Raw genomic sequence first — 25,534 nt, 5'->3', positions numbered from 1 at the left:
GTGGGGCCGGGTGAGCCCGGGATTGGGCTGTGCCAAAGGCAGGCCTTCGAGCTGAGAGCAGAGACTCACGCTGAGCCCGGTTTGAACACCAGAACACGGGATTTGGGCTTTACTTAAGCCCTCCAAACCCAGCCCTCAGCCTCTCTTTGTGAGCCCAAAAATTGATCAAGTGAGTCTGATGCTGAGCTCCCAAAGGCAGCGCTGGGCCTCTGCGAGCCCCCACAAGCACCCGGGGGTGGCTGAACCCCAGCCGGCAGCTCCGCACCAGCAGCAGGATCGGGAGGGGAATCAGAGCCGTTTTCCTGGCTCCTAAGGCAGAGCATACAAAGCAGGAGGGTCTGAAAACCAAGCAGAACCTGCTTTCACATCGGTTTCAGTCAGGACTTCTAATTTATTGTCATTTAAACTTGATTATATCATCGGAAGTGGCTTAGGAGTCACTTCTCTCTGTGCTGCCTGGCTCTGGGGCTGTCCAAAGGCACAGGGAAACCCATACTGCTGCTTCCCGGGGAATCTGGGTTGGGCCCATTCCATACAACACCATCATCAAACCCAGGCATGCCACACAACCTTTATTCGCTAAAACATTATGACTGAGAGCCCCAAACCCAGGAACAAACACATCCTGTAGAGCAGTCAGCTCCCTGGCATCAGTAACAGCCACGAGTGGCTCCAGCTGTAGAGCTGCCCCAGCTGTGGAGCTGCCCCAGGTGCTTCTGGTCAGGAGGAGAAAAAAATACGGGAAAAAGAAAAATTTTTAAAAAGACAGGAAAGCAGTGGGGGTGAGAGAAGGGAAAAAACCCTACAACAGACAAGAAATATTTGAAAAAGAAGGGGAAAGAAAGGGAAGGAAAAGGAAAAAAAGAGAAGGAAGAGAAAAAATGAAGAGCCTACAATATAAAGTAGCAATGCAAAAGAAGCAAAATGCAGACTGAACCCATCCACACACCCAGGAGGCAGCTGGGCAGGGGGTAAAGCTGATGAAGCAGCAAAACTGACCCTCAGAGCACTGTCTAAATAAATAAAAAACCAAACCAATAAACAAAAACCCCCAACCAAATCCCCCCCCTGCCCCCCAAGCCCGCTGGATGCAGGAGGAGCCAGTCTGAGTTGCTGGAATCAGACCAAGACAAAAGTCCTGCAGAAGCCCCTCCTGCCCCTCAGCCCAGGTGGGGCAGCCCTGCTGGGCCCTCCTGCCCTGTGCCTTGGGTGAGCTCCCGGTGACCTTTGGGAGCAGAGAGTGGGGCAGGGTGTGGGAAATGAGCTCCTGCCATAGAACGGCTCCCAGTCTTCCCAGTTGCACACAGGCACACGCCTCTGTGCCGGCTCTCCACTGGAGAAACCACTCTTTGCCTGGTCCTTGGTCCCAGCTCTCCTTTCCTCTGCAGACACATGCAGCATCTGGACCACATCTTTCCCGCTGTCACTTAAACCTCCATCCTGGGGGACACAGAGGGAAAGAGGGTCTGTGCCAAGGCTGCAGGGCGGCAGGGGAGCGGAGCCTGCGTCCCAGGGATCTGTTCTGAGGGGAACACCCGGGCTCCAGGGGAGCACACGGTGCGCGGGGGGCTGGGTGCAGCGGCTGGACTTCCATCCCTCGGGACCCGCTCATCGATGCTCTCCCAGGCACATTGTCGAACTCCTCAAAGCCAACTAGGTGCCTAAATAATTGGGAATTCTAACAGAGCTGACACATAATCCCCTGCAAGGGGCAGCCCCCAGTCTGGGACCCGCTCTGGTTCTTTTCCGGCTGCTTTCCAAAGAATATGCTGCTACGTCTTGTAGCACCACAGATGCCCATTTTTAGGGGATGAAAATCAGAGACAACTAAGGAGAACAGGGAAGGCTTATGGAATTTCTTTAGCTGCACTACCAGCAATGGAGAAGAACTACGGCTCCTTCTTGTGCTTAAGGACTGCCCAGAGCAGCAGAAGAGACTTGGTTTCTGTTCTGTACAGGGGTGAGTTTGTTGTAACCTCTTGGTGCTCATCTTCAAGGGAATATGTGGAACGGTAGTGCCAGTATTTAATGGGGCGGTAGCTCCCATTCTTTCCCCCCATTAAATGCTGTCTTTGTCTCGATCTCAAGCGCTGGTGTGCACTCCAGGATGAAAGGACGCACGCTCCAAGCGTGAAGGCAGGACTCCTGAGGGGCGTGGATGACTCCGGTGCTCCAGGTCTGGGTGCACAGCACCCGTGGCACTTGCTGAAAAAGATGCGGCTTTCCATTTGCCGAGCACTTTGTAAATGTTCTGCAGATACCTCTGGTTGTGTCTCCTCAAATATCTGCTTAATAACTGCTGTGTTTTGGTTTATTTTAAACTGTGTTCAACGAAGTTAACGACACACCTCCCCACTTGTCCTCCTGCTTCTTTTCCTTTTAAATAATTTTAAGCACGTGATCTTTCCACGTCAGTATCACGGTGACATAAGGATCTGCTTTGGCTGCTACATTTAAAGTGTTAGGAATGACCTTCCACCTCTATTCAATTACATGGGATCTGCTTTCTCAGCTGGGCCATTTATGATCATTTGTCTGGGATTTTCTCTATTGCTTTTCATTGTCCATCACAGAAATTTTCTCGCACTGAATAAAAAGAGGCAAGAAGTGATGGAATGAGTTGTTAGAAGCACGTTCAGAGGTGCCTGATTCCACAGATGTTACTTTATGAGCCACAGGCCATCCTGGGGGGACACTTAAGGGGGAGGAGGGGACAGTGCCCAGGATGTGTCACCTTTATGTCTTCTTATCAGCAAACTGAATGAGCCCAAATGTTTGGCATAACCAAAGTACTGAGTGAGACTCAGGGGAGCCCCGGTTGCTCCGTACCTGCCAGGCGGCTGCAGCCAGCGGGGATTGGTCTCTTCTCCCAAGGAACGAGCTTTCATGATTCCAGCATTAAGGAAGCCTTGTTACTGCTCCCCACTGCTCTTCAGTGGCACCATACAAGGCAAAACCAAACCTCAGTCAAAGGTAAAAGGACTAAATAAGTGCAGAGGCACTTTTTCTGCTTCAGGACAGCAATAAACTGAATCAATAAGGGTTTTCATAATTTTGGGAGCTGTTGGCTGTAGGGTGTGTGAGGGCTCCGATTTCCGTGTTAATTTGGTTGTCTTCGGAGTTTAGAAAGACTGAAGGAATAACTGTGCAAGATTACTGTGTCTGTCTCATTTCTGTCATTTCTGGCAAAGGCTACTAAGGTCGTGGGGTTTTTTTTTTAATCTTTCTCCTACAGGTTTAACAGTTTTTTAAGCAATTGAACCTGATATTTGATCTTGTTCTTCCCCTGCCACGAATAGGAGGCAAAACAGGGAATTTGTTTCTCTCGGGTTCTTTGGGAACACCCTAACGCATTAGCACAACCAGCAGAGATAAATCCAAAAGTAAGTCTAGGGCTCACCTAATTTTTCAGGGATCAATGACAAATGCACAAGTGTCATTTGTTTCCTACTCTTCTATCATAAGCTTTCTTTTATTATTTTTATCTCCCGTGCCAGCAAAATTGAGTATGTCCGGAAAATAAATGCAATACAGTGGAAGCAAAGCTCCAAAGGCTGTGAAGTTAAACAGAATCTGGAATACTGGTGGTTCAGTTGTGTAGAACTCACACGAGCAGGAACAGCAGTTTACCTGACTGTTCTTTGTGCAACATCAGCTTTTCCCTATGGAGGCACGAGGGGCTGGAAATGCAAGTGTCTCAAATGCAAATCTGGGCCTATTCCCTGGTAATCGCTGCTAAGGTCAGTTCTTTTGTTTTTGCCAGGATAGATGTGCAGTCAATGTTTGTTTTGTGTCTGAAGCAGCTCGGCACAGTCACTAAGAAATGTCTCTTCTTATTCAAAGCCAAAATGTTCTCACTTTGCCACTGGAAGTTTTGGCCCAGCCCAGAAATGCAGGTAAATCCAAGTGGAAGCAGTGTCCAACCCCCCCATCTAGGAAATCTGTGTGCAAGCTTTAGGATTGCACAAGGAAAGGGAGAGGGTGGAAGAGACCCTCAGGTGGAAGAGACCCTCAGGTGGCTCTTTTATTGCTGCTGTCATCCCAATAAAGAGAACTGAGGAGGTTTAATGCTGACAGTGTTTCTGAATATCCCACTGTACGTACACATTAAAATGTTCTCCCTTTGGAGCAATCTGGCCCTTTACCAACCTCCCAATGGCCATGAAAATAAACTAAAGTGCAAATTATGCTTAAGTAAATCAAAGGGCGAGGGTAAAACTCCTATCTGCAGAATTCTTGATTTGTGCTTGTGGCCATCTGGTGTTGCTGCCCCTGGGGACAGTGACCTTCCTCGCCTCCCTCTGTCGGTGTTTCATTCCCTTACCTCTCTGGTTGCCACACTAGCATTTAAATGCTGCCTTCTGGCGTGTAACTCCTTTTTCTTTTGTTTCCCCTTTATTTCTCTCTGTTTGGAAGTGTGTTGGAACAGAAATTTCCATCACAGCAGCTCTGCTCATAGAAACATAGCACAGTCTCACTCGTCGCTCAGTGTGGGCAAGCACCTTCAGCTCCAAGGAGCTGTGGAGAACAAGCACTTGGTCCCTTAGGAAGCATGGAGTGATCAGTCCATTCTGTGACAAGAAAATCCAGACAAATGCTATGGTCAGCCCTAACCAGGAAGATGCAGAGCCAATGACCTAGAACCTGCCATAATTATATTTATAATTTTAATGTAATTAAATGGTGTGATAATGCAAAGGTGGAGTTCAGAGAGCTTAGCCATTCCACTGAGGCTGGTGAAGTTACTTACGGGGTTTTGTATCAGTCTAATGTGTCTGAGCAGGATCAGGAATTAAAAGAAGAACTTTACGGAAATATTTTCAGAAGGATTGCTGCAAAGACCAGTGCTGCTTCTGGGGGGCCTAAAGACTGAACATTTTTCTGTTGGATTCCTCTCAGGAAGTACAGACCTACTAGTGCAGCTGTGGAAGGCATGGATGCAATGTAGCATGGAAAGAGACAAAACCAGAAAGGTAAGAAGGTCTTCTATCTCCCATCCTTCCCTGACCGCACTCTCAGGAAAAAATTCCAAACAATGAAATAAAGAAGAACTGGTTCCTACCCCTGCAGTTCAGCTCTCCATTTCATCAAAGTGCTCCTTGACATGACTTCGGTAGGGCTGTGCAATCCCCAGGAGAGGATACTCCCCGTTACAAAGCTGCTGCGCATCATCTGGCGCCAGCCACAACATCTGCAAAGGCAAGGTCCAGCACAGAGCAGACCTGGCAAAGGAATTACCTCTGGGCCCAGGAGACAGGAGCTGCATCACCAGTCACGCTGTGCGGGCGGTGCTGCCTCTGTGGGTAAGCCAGCGGCCTCGTGCTGCAGAGCACTGTGCCTTCCTCATTTCTGCTGAGTGGCGGTGCAGATCCTGGTTCAAATGGTATCGTGTGTTTATCAGTATGTGGTACCACATTTCCCTCCCTGGAATAAGAGAACTGACATACATAGTACATTTTATAGGAGGGTAACTGTATAAAGAAGTCATACAAATTGTAAAAATTAAACTATTCACAAAAGAAATGGAAGAACTGCTATTATTGTCAATAATATAGAACATGAGAATAGGCATCTCATCTGTCAATACATAAAGGTCAGAGCATTTCCACCCTGGAAGTGCTTCCAAGATGGATCTCCTGAGCACTTACAGAAGCATGCAGAAGCAAAACACAAGATAAACACATTTGGGGTGAAAGGGCAAAGGAAGGAACTAAGAAAATGACTCAAGCTGAGCCTTGTCTAGCAGCAGTTGTAGACCTTAGATAGATCTGGGGAAGCCCCATTTCTGCTGCAATCCTCTTTCTGCAGGGCCTGACGTGGCGTTTTGTGGCTGGCTGGAAACTGCTCATTCCGGGCTTTGATTAAAACACTGTACAGTGTGTGAGGAAGCAGAGACTCGTCCTGAGACTTCTGAGTTATTCCTGTTCTGCTGGAAGCTGACATTCCACTGACAACCATCTCATAGCTGCTTTACACTCGCGGCTTTCGGTTTCTCATCTCAGGGACACCGACCAGAGCAATGCCTTTTTTTTTTGCTAGTTTATGTTCTTTGTTGTGAAAACTTCTCTCAGGATAGTTGATATCTTTTGGCTTTGTATTGCAGGCACAGTTTTTCTCCTGGTATAAATTCCTTCAAAGCCAGAAAGATTGACTTTTTTTCTTCACTTGTTAACTTAATGTAGGTTGTCTTCCTGCTACTCAATTAGATTGCATTTCTGCTGTGTGGGATAGAAAGGAATAAGAAGGAAAGAAATTAGAAAGAATCCCCCCAAAGTGCTACTGTTTCCCATTCTTGGTGCTTTATGTTGCAAAGAAAACAATTCCCATAACATAACCCCCATCATGAGAACACCTAAAATCTGAGGTTCATCTAAGCTCCACTGGATGAGAATTAGAAACAGAGAGTTTAATTTTAATGCAGTTTTAGGATTGAGACATAGGCTGAAAGGATACGAATCAATTGTTGTGAAGTTCTCTGGTGCATAAGCCTTGATTTTTCATGTGACGTGAAAAGTTGTCATTCATCTTTACTTCTTTATTTTGCCCTTTAGCCAGCAAGGTACTACAAGCTCCAAATTCCAGAATTGCAGCTTTTTGCCTTAATTTAAGGTCAACACAATTATGCTGCAGCCTCTGACTGTTTAGCAGAGGTTATTACATGAAATGAATGACACAGGTGCACAGGCAGAGTGCGATAAAGGCAAATCAAAGCATTTCATCTACAGCTTTTCACCTTTTACAAATTATCTTGGAAAATGCAAATCACCCTGCACTGTAGTTCACTTGTTTCTCAGTTTCTGCCCCACTGAACAGCGTTGTGCCCCTTGAAGTCTCTTTCCACTTTCTTACACTTTTCACTCTTTCTTTCTTCCCCCTTTGCCTGTTAGAACACCACTCTTCTTGCTCCATCATTCTCCCTGACAGACTCCTGCCTGCAGCTTTGGCAGAACACTGCTTTTTGTTGCAGTTCCTCTGATCTGTTTTGGTGCCCAGAGTGTCAGCTTGTTTCTGAAAAGACAGATCTGCTTGAGAGTAAAGATGTCTGCTCGCTGAATTCCTCATGTGAATGACTCAAACTCTGTTTGTGGAGGGACTGGGAGCCAGATCTTTCCTCTCCTTTTTTCCTTCATTATGCATGAAGGAACATGGGTGCCTGACTCCCAGAGATGTGGAGAGAGGGACAGGTTTATAGCAGAGCAAAGAGAAGGAAGGTGGTAGGAAGAGACTATTCCTATCTGACCACAGTTGGACCCTGCAGAGCACGCTTGCTATCAAAACATTTCTCTCTCTGATAAGTCTGAAAATACACAACACAGAAAAGTGGCTGTGAATTACCTCTAAATGTGGCAAAACATTTTAAATAAAGGGCAAAATCCTGTCTGCTCTTTTTATTGCATTAGAAAAAAGCAGCGTGAACAGATAAAATGTTCAGGCACCAGATGAGAGCAGACAGAACCAATAAAATCCGAAATAAAGAAGGTGTTTTATTGTGCTCTGGTGAATGGGGGATGATGTCTCTGAAATCTCTCTCCCCACCTCCCTGTGTACGGGTTGGATGCTAAGGGGCCCTTCCTGTAATTGCTGCCTCGCGCTTGCTGAGCAGGTGGAGACAGAGGAACACAAGAATAACCTCTGTGGAACTCCTCCAATGACCACATCCAGTCCCAGACTGAGGTCCCTAATAGTGCTTTAATGACTGTGTAAAGAATTACAGCACATGAAGAAGGCTGATCCCAGGACATGCAGCACGCCATCCGTAAAATCGGCCACGTGCCAGCCTCTTCCAAGTGTAGATAAATGAGTGACGGAGGAAGAGGTCACGAGGATTACGCAGAGTAAGAGATTTTCTGGGTGTGAGATCATCGGATCATTCAGACTCAGCACCTGTGTGGCACATGGTAAATAACCCCGCTGCGGGGCCCTGGAGGCCGGCCGGTACCTTGTGTTAAACGGGTGCAACGAGGCACCGAGTCCTGCTCGAGAGCCACTCAGAAATGGGAAATCAGACACTGCCTTTGCTGTGGTGTTTGGGTGAACTAATTCAGAAAGCTCAGAAGATCCCTTTGCCTGTCTTTAGACAGTAAAATACTGCAGGGAACATGCAGAAATGACTTGACGTGTTTAGACCTTATTGTGAAGGAAGAGCCACGGGAAACAGGAACGCTAATTGTTAAAAGGAGCGCTAGGACTCACTTCAGAATTGATCTGTCCTTTGTGAGATCGGTCTTCAAGTGGTGACACATTGTCCTTGGGAATTCATCCTGCCAAAAGAGAGGGGAAAAGAAAAGGGATTTTCCTGAATGGCTACTCTAAGTTTTAAGAAAAGTATGACTGTATAAAAGGAGCAATAGCAAGAGAGTAGGGAATGTTCTGGGGGGAAAAAATAAGAGATTGTGCATTCCGGACCAGACACTGACAGAATGGACTTGGCCACCAAGTCCAGCTGCAACTGCAGCAGTTGAATCAGCTGGATAAAATCTACTGTGTAGAAGAAAAGTCTTTATGCAGACTTGCAGCAGAGTTTGTCTTTTGTTAAGGAAAAACCCCCAAACCTTGCAATGTAAAATCCTGCACGTGGATTATACACGTATTTTGTGAACGTATTTCAGATCAACGTGGAAGAGCAACAATTTGGGAATCTGAAATATCAAGTGAGAGCAATTTGTACAGGCAGCCTGCTACACTGTGGGACTGCACAGCCTGAGGATGCCCCAGCTGCAAATGCCCTGATGCTGCTGAATCTCAGTTTGAACTCAGACTCAACCCAACAGGCAGAAGGTGCCTCTCTAATTCCTCCTCACAGGAATGCATCCGTTCATCACTTCTAGGCTGTGACAATGGATTTTCATATTAAGGAAGCACTTGCTTCCTAATAGAGATTATATTAAAAAGATTAATTTGGGGTACTTTAAAAATATTTATATTCTCACACAATAATTTATTACCCTATACCTTCATTACTGATATCAAAAGACATGCAGAGATTGATGAAGAATTAGAATGGTCCAGCATAATCCAGTGATTGAGTTTCCAAGTCCCACTTGAAGGTTATGGCTGTTGACATTTAATCTACTTGATTTGATCTAGCATGGAATTTTGGCTTCTCTGCACCAGAAAGCCCATTTGTAGGTGTATGTTTCACCCTGTTCTGCAACAGCACCTCAGGTGAGATGAGAGGTTATTGTAATGTTAAGTTGTGTTTGCTGCTGCATGTGAGAGCACAGCTCGGATCGCCGAGGCTCTGGTGAGCACACGGATAACTGGGTTTGCTTGGGCAGTTCTCCTGGAACAGCACTGTGCAAAGGTGGGGGCTTGCCAGAGCTCTGGAATGTACTTCTGTAAGTTAGCAAAAAGAAAGGAGGGCTGTACAGACAGAAGTGCCCAAAAGATCTCCTCATAGCTGGGAACTACCATGAAGTAACTTCACTGAAGCGTCATAAGTACGTTTATCCCTAACACAGGGCTGAGCGTTTATTCATCATTTGGGCTCCTGCCACAAATCATTCCCATTCCAAGAGCCAAGTCAACAGATGGTGCAGCAGTAACCTTCAGTGACCTGCTGGCTGGGCAAGGATGCCCCAGCCCTGACAGGAGCTGACCCACCTGACACTGGCCAGGGCTCTACCGAAGCACAGACACTGCCTTAAACAGAGCACTTCCCCAAGAACAGCTCAGCAGCTATGACAGGAACCACCTCTTAACTCAGGCACTGCAGAGCAGTGCTGGGAAAAAGCAGTAATTAATGCAATTAATTTTTTATCACCCAGGAAGAATTTTACAGACAAACACAAAGGTAACTAGTATTTCATTGCTTTTTAGCTTTTTCACAAAGAGTGAAGCAAACAGAAATCTGGTTTAGCTGCCAGATGTAAAAGAGAAGCTCTGAAGTGCTGGCTTTTGTGCACATGTTTGCTCACAGATTGCAGCAGCGTATCAGCAGCAAGTTCAGTTCAGGGCTCTGCTCACTGATTCCCTACAAATATCCCAGCTTCTACAAGTGTCATTGTAGCAGTCAGATTGTCTCAGTCCATCAGTAAATCCGAGCTGAGAAATAAATATCCGTACTCACCATCGTAGAAAGGGCTTGGGGTCTTCTCTAAATGTCTGAGGAACTTAGAAACTCCTGCTAAATCTCCCATTCTTGGTAGGTATCACAGAAATGAGGAAGCACTTTTCACAGGTTATTGGCAGATGCAAGGCTTTCCTTTGGCAGGTCTCTGAAATAAAGCAGAAGTCGGGTTTGGTGGAAAACAGTTACTGTGATTTATAAAGCAATATTTAATATTAAAGCAGAACATGAAACTCCTTGTGTTTGTTGAGCTGCCAGACAGAAAAGCTCTGACTGAGCTCAACTGAAACAGAAGATTTTGACCATTTTGTAACGCCTTCGATGCTTATAAAGGACAACAGATTTTGAAACGACAACTTAGATGCTCTAAATCTAATATTCAGAAACATTTCTGTATAAAAAGATGTAAAAAACAAATATTCCTTATAATCACTGAAAGGATTTGGCATTTTTCATCAATTCTCCAATTTTTTTTTTAAAAAAAAATCTCAGCTCAACTTAGACAGTCATGAGTACTATCAAAAAGGAATTTCTTTTGGTGTCTGTAAATAGCACCTTTGTGCCATTACAGCACATTTCCAGCAGTCTTGGAACATGGCAATCTTTTGTCCTCAAATATTAAAAGAACTACATTCTGAAGTATTTAGCTATAAATATATATATGCTGCTGTGCTACACTGAACAGGCACTTAGCAGCCAGACACTGCACATCTTGTGACTTCACACCTCCACTGAAAGCAGGAAATCTCATTCGGCCTCGCTCCTGTCTAATACAGTTCTATCCTAATGGTGCCAAAATGCAAAGCAAACCTTGGACAGGCAGGAAAAGAAGACAAATGAAAACATTCTCTGAAATAACTCCTGGAAGATAAGGGCAGCAGTTCAGCTGCTTGATAATTATCTTGCCATGGGAGACATTATGAGTGAGGCATTTATTTGGGCTGTGTCTTACTTTGAGCTCTGTGAATAATTCAGAATAAAATTTCCCAAACGGGGCAGGTAATTCCAGCGACCTGTGCTGGTGAGAGCATGGTTTAACATCAACGTCCAATTCCGTGCCACAAACCAGGAGTCTGAAACACCACACCAATCCCCAAACTGAAAATCTTCACTGGCAGGAAAAGGTGTTCTGTGCTATAAAAAAATTCCCTTGTCAAATTGCTCCTGCTGAAAGGATGCCAGGAAAATTCAATACAGTGTGAATAGAACATGAACTGAAGTCCCTCACTGCGGGTTTGATTTACCTGGCTGGGTTCCAGGGAAAAATAATAGTACACAACACAGTGCATGGATACATCAGCCCACTGCACTTAACACTTTTGCATGGAGTAATTAAAAACGACCCCCTCGTAAATTATGTAGCAGGAGTTTTGTACTGAAGGAATTAAAGTGCAATTCCACATACTTGTATAATCCTTGCTTTCCCAGTAGCTACAATCTAATAACAGTAAGTCAAAGAAAAACAAGGAAAATTTGAATCCTTATTTTGTTTCAAAAGTGGGCCTTCTGTGTACAAAGTTGTTAGGAATTGGACTGCTACTACTTGGTAGTAAACTGTTGGCAAACAAAAAACGTGCTACCAAAAATAACTTTTCATGTCTGTTTTTAGCACCTGTCACCTGGGGATGCTAAACTTTGGTGGCTTGTTGTGATCAGACGTAGAAAGCGTGCCCTCCCTCCTCCCCTCTCTTCTGCATCAGTGTAACTGTATCGACTTTGTTGTTTCTGAGTCGTACGGGGAGGAGTGAGAGAAGAACCATTCCTCAGAGTAAAATTCCAATTTAAGTGTAGGCTTGGGTACAGCCACTTATCCATATGAATTACGTGAAAGTCATGGATACTCCGGGTGTAAATCCAGGTGGAACCGTGCCACTGATCTATGAATGTGCTGCACTCCTGAGAGGAGAAAAAAGAAACCGAAAGACCTGACAGCCTTATAAAAGCATTCCCATCGTGGCATAATCTTCTAGAAAAAAATAAATCATAGCCCATCTTTTTGCAAATTGACCTGTAAGTCCCTGGCAGCAAATCAATAGGATACAAATGAAAAATAATAATGCAATAACAATGCTATGTATTATCCTAGGCCCCAGATGAAAGCCTAGGAACGATCGATACGATAAAGATTCAGCACTGCTACTCTCTTACAAAGGAATGGCAAAATAACAGACTGATTTCAGAAGGTGGCTGTAAAACACACCAAACCCATCTGCCTCGAGATGGAAAGAGAAGCCCAAATATAAAACACTTCCTTGTTTGTTTGTCTGTTTCTTCTCCCCCAGACTTGCATTAATTTGAACTGGAATTCGAGGGAGCAATTTTTTTGTTGTTCTTTGGAGAAAAATCAAGGAAGGGAAAGAATCATCCATTTATCCTCAGCCCAGGAAGCTCAAAGACAAAAGCTCACTTGCATACCACAGGAATATGAGAAGTGGTGGCTTCCCCCACGGACCTACGTGCGCTTGGTTCAGTATTTGATTTTAATATTCATTTCCACTGACAAGGGGCACGCAGCACGTGAGAGACAGGCCTGCTTAGGAGGATGGCCCGCGTGTGACACCTCACGGAAGGCTCAGAGGGAAGCACTTCTAGTGCCAGCTTCGGGGCTGGCTTATGCCCAAACCAAGAGTCAATCCTAAGGCCAAGAACTACAAGGTAACTGATTAAGCAATTAATAACTAATGGTATTTATTTCTCCCTGTAGGTTTGCAAGGTGCTCTTTGGACAAGCAGCAAAAGCAGAGGCTTCCCGAAGTCAGACAGTTCAAGGAGAGGGGATGAAGGCAGAACTGAGGGAGAAGTGGCAAACCCACACGAGGACACCAGCAGTGCCAAACAGCCCTACCCATGCAGCTTGTGTTCCTGCCCGTACGAGGTGAGCAGCTGCCTCCTGCATTAGTCTCAGTATCTACCCACAGCCACCTCACTGGGCAAGATTTTTATAAATGAGAGCATGAAAAGGTTGTGGCAACTTGTGCATTCCCAGGACGATGTAAAATAACTTCCACAATCAATGCAACATGGCACGTGGCAGTTACCCTTCGATCTCACTTAGATTTTCATTTTGCGTTACCAAGCACAGGGTGAAAATAAAATGCCTTTCCTGAAAGGCAGCCAAAAGCCATGGGTTTTGAATTCCACTTTATGTTCAGAGCTTTATCACAATTTCATATGAAGAACAATTTCATACTAATGAGCTCTTAGCATAGAAATTCCCACAATTGCTTCAAGGTGCATTTGAAGTTATTTATCTCCATATGGGTGCATTGCTCTAAGAATTTTAAGACTTATTTCAAGATTAATCCACAGTTTGTGGTTACAAGGACAGAACAGAGATCCTCACGTAGCTCCAGCCCCAGGACAGGCCACCACCTGTGGGGTGACAGGTGACAGTTCCCTCTTGATCCCATTAAAACCATGAGCATTGAAGTTACTGTGGCCTCCCAAGTAAAGGGTGAAAGTCTCACTTGATGTGACAACTTCCAGTTCCTGTGGCACATCAGCCAAAGGAGATGTTGGAAAGTATTGCTGGAAGGCTCTCTCTGTCAGGGTATGGTAAGATTTCCCCATCTTAATTCTGGGGTTTTTTAAGCAAATTCTGTTCGCATGGAGTTTTTTACCCTTTATAGTGTCTGTCTCTGTCTTTTAAACAGCATTTGTTGCAAATCAGAACCACCTCAAAAATCTCGCTTTGGGGATGATCTGAAAAAAAACCAACCAAAATTCTTTATAGAAATAAGATGAAGTTTTTCAGACAGCTGCAGTTCCCACCTGTTTGCAGCATTTAGGGAAAGAAACACACAGGCGTTTTCCCAGATGTGCCAAACTGGTTTCGGCATTATCCAGTCCTTCTGTTCTCCCTCAGCATGCTGCCATTGTCAAACCTGAAGGGAGAAGTCTAAGGAGATGCTCCTTCTGAGCCTGCAGAGCAGTCCCTTTTCCATGCAGGCCGGCAAACCGAGCCCGCGGCGCCCTCAGGAATTCACCGCGACGCCCAGAGGAGCAGCAGCTGTTCCCACTCCCTGCTGGACAGCAGTGCACCTGTAAAAGTGCCAGCACGAGCCTCTGCTGAGGCTGCACCAGCCCCTGCTGCTCCTCACTGCCCTTTTCCCGCAGGGAAAGCTTCCCCCAGCTCCTCTGGAGGGGGGGTTGGTTTGGAGAAGGAGCGTCCGAGTCCGCGTTCATCTGCTTCGGGCAGAAATCCACGGCTGTAGCTCTGCTGTGGAAGGAAAGGAATTGATGCCTGAGCCAAACAGAAGCGCCGGGCCCGTGCGCCAACGAGTGCTGCAAATGTGGGAAGGGAACAGGAACTGGTGCCCTTTCCCTTTCTCCTGGTGTCAGCCCCTCCTGGCAGAGACACAGATGCAGCATTGCTGGTTCTTGCCTGTGAACTTGAAACAGGCAAAGAAGAAAGACAGGTTGCAGGCTAGATAAGGAAAAATCTTCCAGTGGAAGTGACTCCGTTTCAATTTTAAAAAGCCAGGAGAAGATACCCTGCAAATACTCTTTTCTACAGTCAGGGCTGGTTATTGCCTTGGATACTAAGTCAGAGCTAAATATATTTTCAAAGACCAAGAAAGCAACTCTCTTCCTGTGCCGTAAAGCCAAACAGTATTCTGCTTTCTGTTTCCAAGGAGGCTGCTAAATCACACAAATTACTCTTTTAACTGTTTTTTAGCTGCTGTTCCTTTTTTTGTATGGCTCATGGGCCCTAAGAGCAGCCTAAGCTCAATGAAACAGGCAGTCAAACTCTACACAGCCCTCACTGAGAAGAAACACAATTAATTTTGAAAACTCCTATAGGATTTGTAATTATCAGAACCTGACTTCTACAGCTGAGGTATCCCAGACCTCAGGTATCCCATTTCAGGAGAGATAATGCTTTAAGTCAAGTGGAACAGTTTCTTAATCTTGATTTTTTGTGCTCAGGTGTTTATATTAAAAGCCTGCTTAGTCATAATGTGAAGCAAAACAGGGATAATTCAAACCAAACATCTAAACCCCAAGGAAAGCCGGAGGGGAGAGAAAAACCAAAACACGCCAAAGGCAACCGGGAGTGAAATATTTGAAATCAGTCCTTAGCCTTCCTGATTTTTGGAGAGGACACAAGAATACAAGGGTAAAAATATCCCATATGTAAACAAAAAAAAAGGCTGCTTGCTCTAATTAAGCAGTATGGAAGGAAACATTTCCTCGCTTCACAGTGTGCCTTCCTTTCCACTGATAAAGTCTGGAGATCTGGAAAGACCACATGGTGACCTGCTGGTTCAGACAGCTTTAAAAGTAGAACCTGCACTACTGTCCCAAAAATAAATGCAGCTTTTTCATGCACGTGTTCAGTCAGTCTTTTGTGTAAGAAAAATGGGAATTGTTTGTTGGATCTTCAGACCTCTACACTTAGACATGAACATTTATACCTTGGACACAGAACTGACAATTCATCCTTGAAATGTTTTTCCAAGGTTGGAGCGGACTATTCTGCACTGCAGGAGTCACTCACCGAGTGTTGCCCCAATTAGGTGTCTCACTGCAGAAGAGGTGATGGATCTCCTGTGGAGAGCTAAGAAGCCCAAGGTGAGCCACAAAGCAGTCAAGTCCATGTGGAATATCACTCGTCAGCCTCACCATTCTGAGAGCTGAAAAAAAAAGATCCACGTTTATATTAAGCAAATGGAAAAGGGAAGGGCAAGGGAAGATACTTTCTGAAAACATTGTACATTTTGTGCTTAAACACAGGTGAAACAAAAGTGCTGTGTGAAAATCACAGTCTGAAACGAAGCCCCAGAAAAAGAGCTAAAGGCTGTGCCTCCCTTCATTTAATTTATTTCCAGAGTTATCCAGAATGCAGACACTTCATCCCTAATGCAAACCTGCAGGCAGCATTATTTATCTTTAGGAAGACCTGAAGGCAAATGTAATTCACACGGCGATTTTTGTCTTTTCATCGTGTGGGGTGGGAAGAAGAGATGGATTAAATTGCTTCTGGAGACACCAATACAGCCTTTAGGAGGTGGTGGGGCTGCGGTTCCTCGCCATGACTCAAGGACACGTTTGCTGTCTTTAATGAAAGGCAGCTTCGAGTTTCCAATGGAAAATGACAGAAATACGCTCACGTGGCACTGGCTCTGTGGTGTTCTGACTTGTTTATTTGATGCACCTCAAGGAGGTATTTCACCACAGCAGGACATGAAGCAGTGGCTGGAAGAACCAGGTGCGTGTGTGCAGTAGTAGAGGACTTTTCTGCCTAAGGGTAATTTTATGCCACAAATAAATGCTCATGGTCATAATGAAAATGACTCTGCATTCCTTCATAGTTATCACATTAGATAGTTTTCATCCTTCTTAATAAAAAAATTATTCGTAAGAATGAAACTGGCCTCTAAAGCATTTGATCACTGCTTTCAGGAAAATGGATCAAGGGGTGGTTTTCATTATTTTTTCAAACCGAGAAAAATACATTTTAATGAGGGTGTTTTAAAGCTTTACCCCCTGTCCTTCTTCTGCCATTCCCTCTCATGACATTTCTGTGCTGAGGTCACAGATGCCTTAGCAATATTAAAATATATTATGCATATAGGCCTGAAACACACGTGATCTTCCCTTAGAAGAAGTTTAAATTTTAAAGTTGTTGGAACGCATGATCCAAGTACCTGGAACAGCTTTTTCAATAATCTTTCCACAGGAAAATGAAATTAAAAACACCCATCAGGAACAATTCCAGCTTCCACCAATTTGCTTCTAATCACGAAACTTGACACTGTTTGACTGGTGCTGGCACCTTGTGCTCCCCAGGGTAAGCCTCTCCAGAGCAATGAATTGTCTCCCAAGGCTTCATCACACATCCCAGAGAAACACAGCTCCAGCCCCCAGCCATATGGGACGGGATCGCACCCTGACTGTGAGCACAAGGATGTGTGCAACCCACACCATCTTCAGCCCGAGGCACCTGCTCCTCCAGCTACTGCTAAGGCTAAAAGTTCATTTTCCTCTTCATATTCCTAAAATGCAGCCTTTCATAGAGGTAAAGAGAGGAGAGGGTCAGGTTTAGGTTCACACCCTTCACTTGCAGTGCCTGCTGTGCCCAGGTCCTGATAGAAATTGTCTTTCCCTCTGCTCATTATAAAGTTTCCTGCCAGCATCATTTTCCGTGCCATTCACTTCTTCTCTTTTCCCTTTGCCAGCTCCAGCTTCTCTCCTGTGTTAGGTAAAAGTTATCTATTCTCATTCTAAAGGTGCAGTATAATGCACTCCCTACTTACTACCTCTCATGTACTACCCAGGGAAGGACCCGTGCACCCCTACAGCACCCTGGGACACGCAGCCAACCATTTATTTCCTGTCCTTTGGTTCTCCTCGGTGCCTTTGGCACAGGGGAACGGACAGATGGTCCTGGGAGCCAGTGCTGAGGCAATAAACCCCTTGGAGGGGACACAATCTCTTGTCACAGGCCTGAGAAGTGATTTGCACAAAGTACCCACAGCCCTTCCAAGCTACATAATAGAAGGAAATAAATAATAGGGAAATAAATGAGAAGAGCGGACATGCAATATGTAAATATTTTCTGATTTCTGCAGGAAATGTTACCCCAATGACACTGTGCACTGATGAATGAGAGAAGTAGGGCAAACCAGGATGTTTTCTCCAAACCTTTGGCAGCCATCAGTTCTCCAGAGCTCAGAATGACACACTTGGTGCAGTGTATGAGGCTGGGGCTTTCAGAACCACCAACACAACAGGATGAATCCTCAAACACCAGGCAGAGGTGACAAGATAAGAAGCCCAGCACATCATGTCTAAGATATAAATGGATCCATCTGTCAGCAGTTACTTTATAAGTGAATTGCTCCCAATTATGCTAGGAACAGCTTTTAATGAAACATGATTTTAAAGTACTACAGAGAGGAAGGAAACGTGCAAAGTAAATTCCTGATATAAAGAAAATTGAAAAGACTGATAGATTCTGCTATTATAATTGGCAAAGATAATGGAGGGTTTTGATAGAGGTGACAGTAGAACAGCTTTTGGGGTATTATTTGGCTGGGATAGCAATCTTCTCATCATATGTCCAGCCTGTCTTCAGAGGTCATTTTCACGGTACATGTTCAGATGAGAAATAGCAGTGTTATATGACAATTTTCTGATGGCTGCAAAGAAATGTTCATTACGTTGTCTTCTTGCCACAGAAGGGATCAGCCATGTACCAAATGGTGGGAAGGCTGTCAATGAAAAACCGGAGTTCAGGTATTCTGAATTTAAATCCTTCAACACAGTCCACACTCAGCCCTTTCTCTTATGACAGGAAGTCAATGAACCGATATTAAGTGGCAGGAAAACTTTTTTTTCCCCCCAGTTTCTTCTGGGTTTTGGTGTGAGAGAGACATGGATTGCATGGGTGGCCCCACACCTGCTGAATACAGATCTGAGGGAGTGAGACACATTTCTTTAGGCAATCTCTTAAGGGCTCTTCCCACAGCTGGAACACACCACTTCTGTTTGGCAGTCACCAGTGCTGTAGCCACAGAGAGGAGGCTTAATAATGCTGAATTTAAAGTTATTAGAAATACCATTGCGTTCACAAGTACACAAGTATTGAATTACTACATCTCTTTGAGATGGGCTGAATTACGGGTAGTATTTCATGGACTGATTTATGTTGGAAATTCACATTTACAAATTATATTCACCAATAAACTCAGCTTAGGTATGACACAGAAGTTATTGCTGTTACTCGGGAAATGTTTTCTGCTTTGGCTTTTGTTCTTGGGAATGCTATACACCAAACGATATATTTCCCACATGAAATAGCTTCCCTGAAACATCTGCTGCCAGAAAGTTTGTCTGGAACTTGCAATGATGGATGAATTTTTGACAGGTAATTGCAATTCAGATCAGATGCAGACAGATTTAGTAGTGAGAAGCTCCCAGTTTATTAAAATCACCATTGATTTATTTAAGCACCCCCCTCTCTTTTCACCACCATTCAGAAATGAATCACTTGGGTATGGTGTTCAGGGCTCATCCAGCTGCTCATAATATGAAATACATCAGTTCAGCCCAACTTTATCTATCTCTCAGCACTTCTGAAGGACCCATCAACACAGTATCCAGTCACCACCAGACCTGACATCTACAATTAGTGTAAACCAAAGAAATTCTACGATTTGGATTAGTTACATGGTTTAAACTCTTCAGGCTTACTACAGCAAATTGTCAGCACTATTTATCACACCTATGAAATTATGTTTCTATTATATAGAAATATGATCCCAGTACAGCTGGTTTGGATTGTGCCAGCTTTAGACAAAGGAAAGTTGCATTAACCTCCTTAGGCTCCAGACAAAAAGGGCTGATCACACCCAGACATCTGATTTTAAATCCATGTTGATTTGAATAATGTTATTGGCACATGGTATTTCCACCAGTCCTCAATAAAGTAAGCAAAGATTCACTGTAGATATTGTACTCAGGTCTGGCTGTTCCCAGACAGATTTCCATCAAACCTTTTGGAAAGTTAGACATTAACTTTCTTTGCAACTCACATCTGTTCCAATAAAGGATTAGTTATGCATGGATAGCAGCCACATGACCTTCAGCTATTTTTCTTATACCTTTCCCAGACTAAACAGAGGTAGGGAAGCGTGGGACATGCTTGGAAAAGAGCCACAGAAAGTTGAGGTAAAATGAGCATGGCAAATGCAGACACTTAAAGCATTTCTACTTGATTTAACCCAGAATTGGCATTACTATTATTTCAGAATGGCCCCTGAAGTGACTCAAGGAGAAGAATGGCAGAAGGTAACAGATGATACCACGCCTTGAAAATAACCTAAAAATACACAACTGGCAGCACCTGATCTGAGATCCCAGTATTCTCTCCTGCACTGGGCACAAGCAGACATCAAAGGACAAGTGAGACCAGAGGGGCTCCTCTGAGTCCTATTCCACCTGCCAATTACTTCCAGCCCAGAGGGACTTTCTCAGCCTGATGTAATTTTGTGCATTTACTGTCAAAGGTAAGTACCATTAGGCTCATGTGGACAGAAGTGTCGACTCTAATTTGTTTGCCATTTAAAGTCTATTTGGGATGCTGCCCTTGCCCTGAGCTATCGAGTGTTTCTTTTATTATTCCATATGCCAGTAAGTGTACTTAAAGAAGGAACCTAAAGGCATGTCTACTTTGGAGCAGATACCATAACCTCTTGCTGAAAACAACACTAAGACTTGTTTGAACAGCGATTCTTAAACTGGTTTAGCTGTTTGCTGGAGGGAATGATGGCCACACAAACGTTCTTCATGTACGTGCAACAGTGAATTACAGAAACATTAATGCCCATAGAAGATCCATATCATCCCTCCCACCACAGAGGTGATGCCTTTCCCATTCTGTCCACCTCCTTCTTGCTGTCCCACAACACGCATTGAAGTGGCTGGGATTGCTCCATCCAGCCATCCATTCCTTGGCTAACTATAACTCTCACAGGTACTGTGTCCTAGTACCTGGTTTGACTGTTTGAGCCCTGTGGTTCTGATTTCTTATAACTCACCTACCTGTCTGGGCCATCACAGGAGGGGGAAATACAGTTTTGCAAGATGTGATCCATCTCCAGTGAGCAGAAGAGGAGAGTAAGGAGTAATGTTTTTACCAATATTCATCCTCTCTTTAATTACACAGGCTGCTGCAAAGAAATTATTCTTCTGCCAGAATTTTCCAGCTACGAACGCTCATCAATCTTTTAATGATTTTAGATAGGATATGGGGATTCTCTCTCTCTTGCTTATAAACAGTGGTTTAAATCTTTACTAAGCTAATATTTTAAGGAAAGAGGACCCAGTGTCTCTGACAAAGCTGATTACAGAACATCAGAATGAGGCTACACCTCTATTAAAAAAAGTTGTATAGGGAGTGAAGATTTATAGTGGTGTTCTGCTGATTCATGAAGAGTAGATATGGAAATGCATTTCTGGCAGCCACTCAGTGATGAAATATGTAGCATATAATGCATTTGTCTGTAAGACAAATATGTGTGTTGGCTGATTAAAGAAGATATACGAACTTGTGAAAATAAAGAAGACTAAATTATTCTCAGGAACAAGCCAGCTAATTATAAAACCAACAGGAAACAAACTGTGTCTGTTTATACAATTTTTGCTAAACAGGAAACTTTCAATACTAATTTTTAATGTACTTCATATGCAACTTCAGTATCTAACAACCAATATAAACTTTGAATATTTGAAATGCACCACTCTGCTGGTTCTAGGCCATTTTCAGATGTGGGACTCCTTGCACAGCAGGCACAGAAACCTGAGGGGTTTTTGATGACTTTTTTTTTTAGTTATCATCAGAATCTGTCAATCTAAGAAACAATTTTTTGACAAAAAGCAGTTCAGCTTCAAACATTCAACAAGTGATAAATGAAGCTTTTCAACAGCAGAAGTGTCTACATGTGTTGATAAGCCAGTATGTGAATGCTGATGGATAAATGTCATCTGCCTGAGAAGGCTAAATTTCAGCTTGTCCTCACATGTAAATTATTTGCATTTCTGCAGATGTGTTGATTTCACATGCCTTTTGGACAAGAAAATAGAAATGTTAAAAACCAGCTTCTCCCTATTTATGTTTAAAAATAAATTACTCAGTTGCTCTGTCAGGTTCAGAGACTTCAAGCAATTGATGCTGTTTGGAAAAAAAATATCAGGATATAAATCATCAAGCTTATAATCTAAAATTTCTGAAGTCCTTTTGCAAAAATAAGACTAAACTGTGTCATGAGATGAGAGCTTTGAAAACTATAGATTTCCTTGAGAATTAATGGTTCCAAACATATTCTCCTAAGTTTCAGCTTTGCTAAAAGGAGAGATGGTAGGTGTAGATAGATCTTTTAATTCAAAAAGGAAGACGGGGTGATACCTAAGAACTGAAAATTTTTTGGATTTTTTTCTGGTTCTGTTCTGCTGGGTTTAATGGAATGCACGATGTTCAAAGGATGTTTCGCTTTTCATATTTCTTTTTTGCATTTTCTCTTCTATCCCTTAAGAAAAAGAAAGAGAAAAACATAAATGCCAAGAGAGAGAGGGAGCGTTTGTTGCTATGTGGCATACAAAAGAGAGGGGAAAAAAGATGTAATAAGGAACACACTGAAGATTGTTGTTACAAATTTCTGTGAAGTAGAAGCAACTAATTTTAACAACTCCTATGTAAAACCCTCTATGTTGTTTTCTTTGCTCATCCATACCTTTTATCTTGTTAGGATGGGACATAAAAACGTGGTGTTTAACCAAAACTATAGAGTAGCAAACCAGTTGAATTACATTGCATTCACTTTCCAGTGAAGAATTCGGACCTATTTGCAGCCTTTTCAGGAAAATTCCAGTGGCAGAGCTGGTAGCAAAGCCTGTCCTTATGTGTCCGGGGGATCAGTGGATACTGACCCCAAGGAGGTACATACTGGGATTGTTTGCTGTTCTTAACCTCTTAGATTGCAGGGGACAGTACTCCAGCCCTTAGGTATCAGCTTGGAGCCAGCCTGGGAAGCTGTATGAGGACCAGCCCTCCGGTGAGGCAGAGCAAGCTGGTCAATCCCAGTTTCTCCCAAGAGCTGCACCAATCCATGCCATGAATATCCATGGTCATGTGACCAGGCTTTATTCTTTCAGCATGAGCAGCCATGAACTGAAGTTATGTATTATTTATAATATGTATTATTTTGACCTTTCTCATCTTCTGACATCACGTTCTCCCCACTTGCTCACCAAGCTCTTGCCTGACGTCTCCCTCAGCCATGGGCCGGGGTCACCCTTTGGGCTGCACTGCCCTTTGCAGCTTCCCCTTAATTTGATCCTCCGTGTCCATTTTGTAAAGTTCACATTCAACAATCCTGTTTTCTTTCACAATCATGACAGAGTGTCCTCCTGCACAGTTGTTTACTCATGACTTCATTCAAGTCTGGAACTCTCCTCTCCCTGGCTCTTAGGCATGAATGATCCTTAGGATCAAATCCACTTAGGCATCATTTAAGTGACAGCTACTCCACTAAAGAGGACAGGACAGTACAGGGGAGGAGAGAGCAGGACCAGACCCCTTTACTGAATGATGATTTCTACATCTGATAAGAGAGGCCACAGGAGTAGAGTCCAACTACACAAACCCAGGAATTTCTCTCATATTGAGAATTTGCTGGTCAACTGGTAATTATTTTTCAGCTTCTTTGTAGTGGGGACTAGAGGCTGGGACTTTCTAACTGCACACAACTCTGTTCGTTATACAAAATATTTTAGGTCCTTCATTTAATAAAGTTTCTTTCTTTCTCTTAGTTCATCTACTCCAAGAACACTGTATCTGTTCAATATCCCTTGTTGGCACCCTGTGGATAATACAACAATTCAGCACCAGCAGTTTCCTGTGTCACAATTATGGTCTCCTTTCAGTAAAAACATTAAAGCTGTGCCAAAATCCTACAGAAACCTGGAATAAGAGTTAAGTGGCATGCTTCATTTTTTGCTACTGTGGGCCCTTGAATCCTACCATGCTACTGGAATCATCCACAAACATTGCCCAGGATGAACACCCTTGCTCAGTAATTGCATCCTCTTATCTTCCTCTTTAGCCTTCCAGTGTTTGGATTGAATTGTCCAGCCTAATTATTATCCTGCAGGATATCCTACAGGAATCCCATCAGATAAAGAAAGTGTTTTAACACCATTAATGCAGCACAAAAAATCTGAGCCCAGGGCAAAGGTACAAAGCAAACTGGGCATGCTACTCAGAGTGTTTTGGTTACTCTGCTCTGCTAAAGAATAAACATTTTCAGTAGCTTGAGGGAAGGAGATTTTGATGCCATAGCCAATATGGATCAAAGTTGAACTCACCATTTATATGATTCTCCTTGCATATATAATAAGAACAGTTTTTTAACTGTTTAATTAAATGTGAAGCTGTGAAGCATTGAGAGAAGGTGGTAGGTTTATATGAAATTCCAAATATTCCTTGTAATCAGGGTATTTTAAATAGTTGACTGAAAACAATACCTAAAAGCCCCCAAACCTTTGTCATTTATACCAGAACTAAGCATAAGAAGGGATCTGGTATAGAGGTGAAAGATTAGCTCTAAACCTGTTCTACTTTTCTTCCAGAGCCGACAATTTACAGAATACAGCTTGGAAAATTAATGGGACTGATCCTATTTCAGGGTTCCCTCATTAAACTGTACATTAATATAATAAAAAGATCCTGTACCTTTGATAAAACACCACATGCTTTGTGATCATTTTTATGTATAATGCCAGAATTATTTGGAGAACAGTAAAAATTATTTCAAAGCTCTAGGCTGAGAACAAATCCATCTGATGTCACTCTTTCAGAAGTTGTCCTTCCCTTGGCTATTGTTAATGCTGGTATTTTGAGCAGAATATTTCACAGTACTCTGATGGCTACCCAAAAAGGACTAGAAAACAGAGGTTGAGTGAAGTATTTGACCAGGCAGAACAAAAATAGTCAAAGGTATTAAATGTAACAACCTCCACCCCCAATGAGAAATCTGATGATCTAAACTGTAAAATCATAGGAAGATGCAAAGGAATTCAGAGACTTAATCACAGGCAGCTAAAGCCCATCAGCTTCAGAGACAGAATTAAACCTAATAATGTGTCTTTACCGCCTCACCAGTGGACTTTGCCATTAACTCCTAAATGGGAAAGATTTAAGAATAGGTTGAACAGTCTGTATGGCAAGGAAGAAAACCTAACCAAGGACTGCAAATAACATTTTTATATCCATAATTCTATTTTAACTATCCCTTCCCTTACAACTCTTACTTTACTGCAAAATGCATTTTTTCCAAGTAGAAATAAATAATTAAACAAGTATTCTTACTGAGAAGATGTTTGATGTCTGTTGAGAAATCTGGGGTATAATTTACAGAAAATAGGTTACCTAATAAAAACTCATTACAAAAGTAACAGGATTGGAAAGGAGGAGGACGGGTCATTTCTCACAAGGAAGTGATGCATTACTGACTCTAACGATGTTTAAAAAAATCAATACTTTTCTTACTTTTGCCTTTCCTAGGCTGATAGATTGATACCACTTTTTTCTTCCACCTGTGCTTCGACTTCCCAGCTGATGCTGAAGCACACCCTGTTTCCCTTTGAATTTAGGTTCCCACTGAGTGCCACTGCGCAGTGGAAATCGATACAGGGATACCACGTGCCTGCCTCCAGCTGTACCCCACAGCCTGCATTCAGTGCACAGACAGGCAGAGTGCACACCCAGAGCCATGAAGACAGCTCAGTACTCTCATTTTTGCATTTTCTCCATGTTTGGTGCCATTTTACACATGACAGGAACAAATACCTGCCCAGTTATCCGTAACCCACATCCTGCCAAGCATTCCTCACTACTATAGCCATAAGGCCTTTCAAAACTTAAATTAGAAAGTATCAGCAACTGTGGAAAAATGAAATGACT

General features: G+C 43.4%; 1 long non-coding RNA gene across 4 annotated transcripts in view; it reads right to left on the bottom strand.

Annotated features, from left to right (window-relative positions):
* Window positions 1-1,353: 1,353 nt before the first annotated feature.
* Window positions 1,354-25,534, bottom strand: part of LOC121661323 — a 95,839-nt gene continuing 71,658 nt past the window's right edge. The window contains exons 17-21 of one of the 4 annotated variants that reach the window (XR_006014920.1): window positions 15,569-15,704; window positions 10,070-10,217; window positions 8,194-8,261; window positions 5,239-7,022; window positions 1,354-1,440 (exon numbers count right to left, since the gene is read on the bottom strand). This is a non-coding gene — a long non-coding RNA (uncharacterized LOC121661323). Of the gene's footprint in view, window positions 1,441-2,376; window positions 7,023-8,193; window positions 8,262-10,069; window positions 10,218-15,568; window positions 15,705-25,534 lie in introns of those variants that run through there. The other 3 variants (XR_006014919.1, XR_006014918.1, XR_006014921.1) reach the window with 3 other exon arrangements.

Source organism: Corvus kubaryi, unplaced genomic scaffold (genome assembly GCF_017639235.1).
Source record: "Corvus kubaryi isolate FWS band 111438036 unplaced genomic scaffold, C.kubaryi_AGA036_p1.0 37135, whole genome shotgun sequence".
In the NCBI taxonomy this organism is placed as follows: domain Eukaryota; kingdom Metazoa; phylum Chordata; class Aves; order Passeriformes; family Corvidae; genus Corvus; species Corvus kubaryi.
This window is presented reverse-complemented; position numbering and strand designations above follow the sequence as displayed.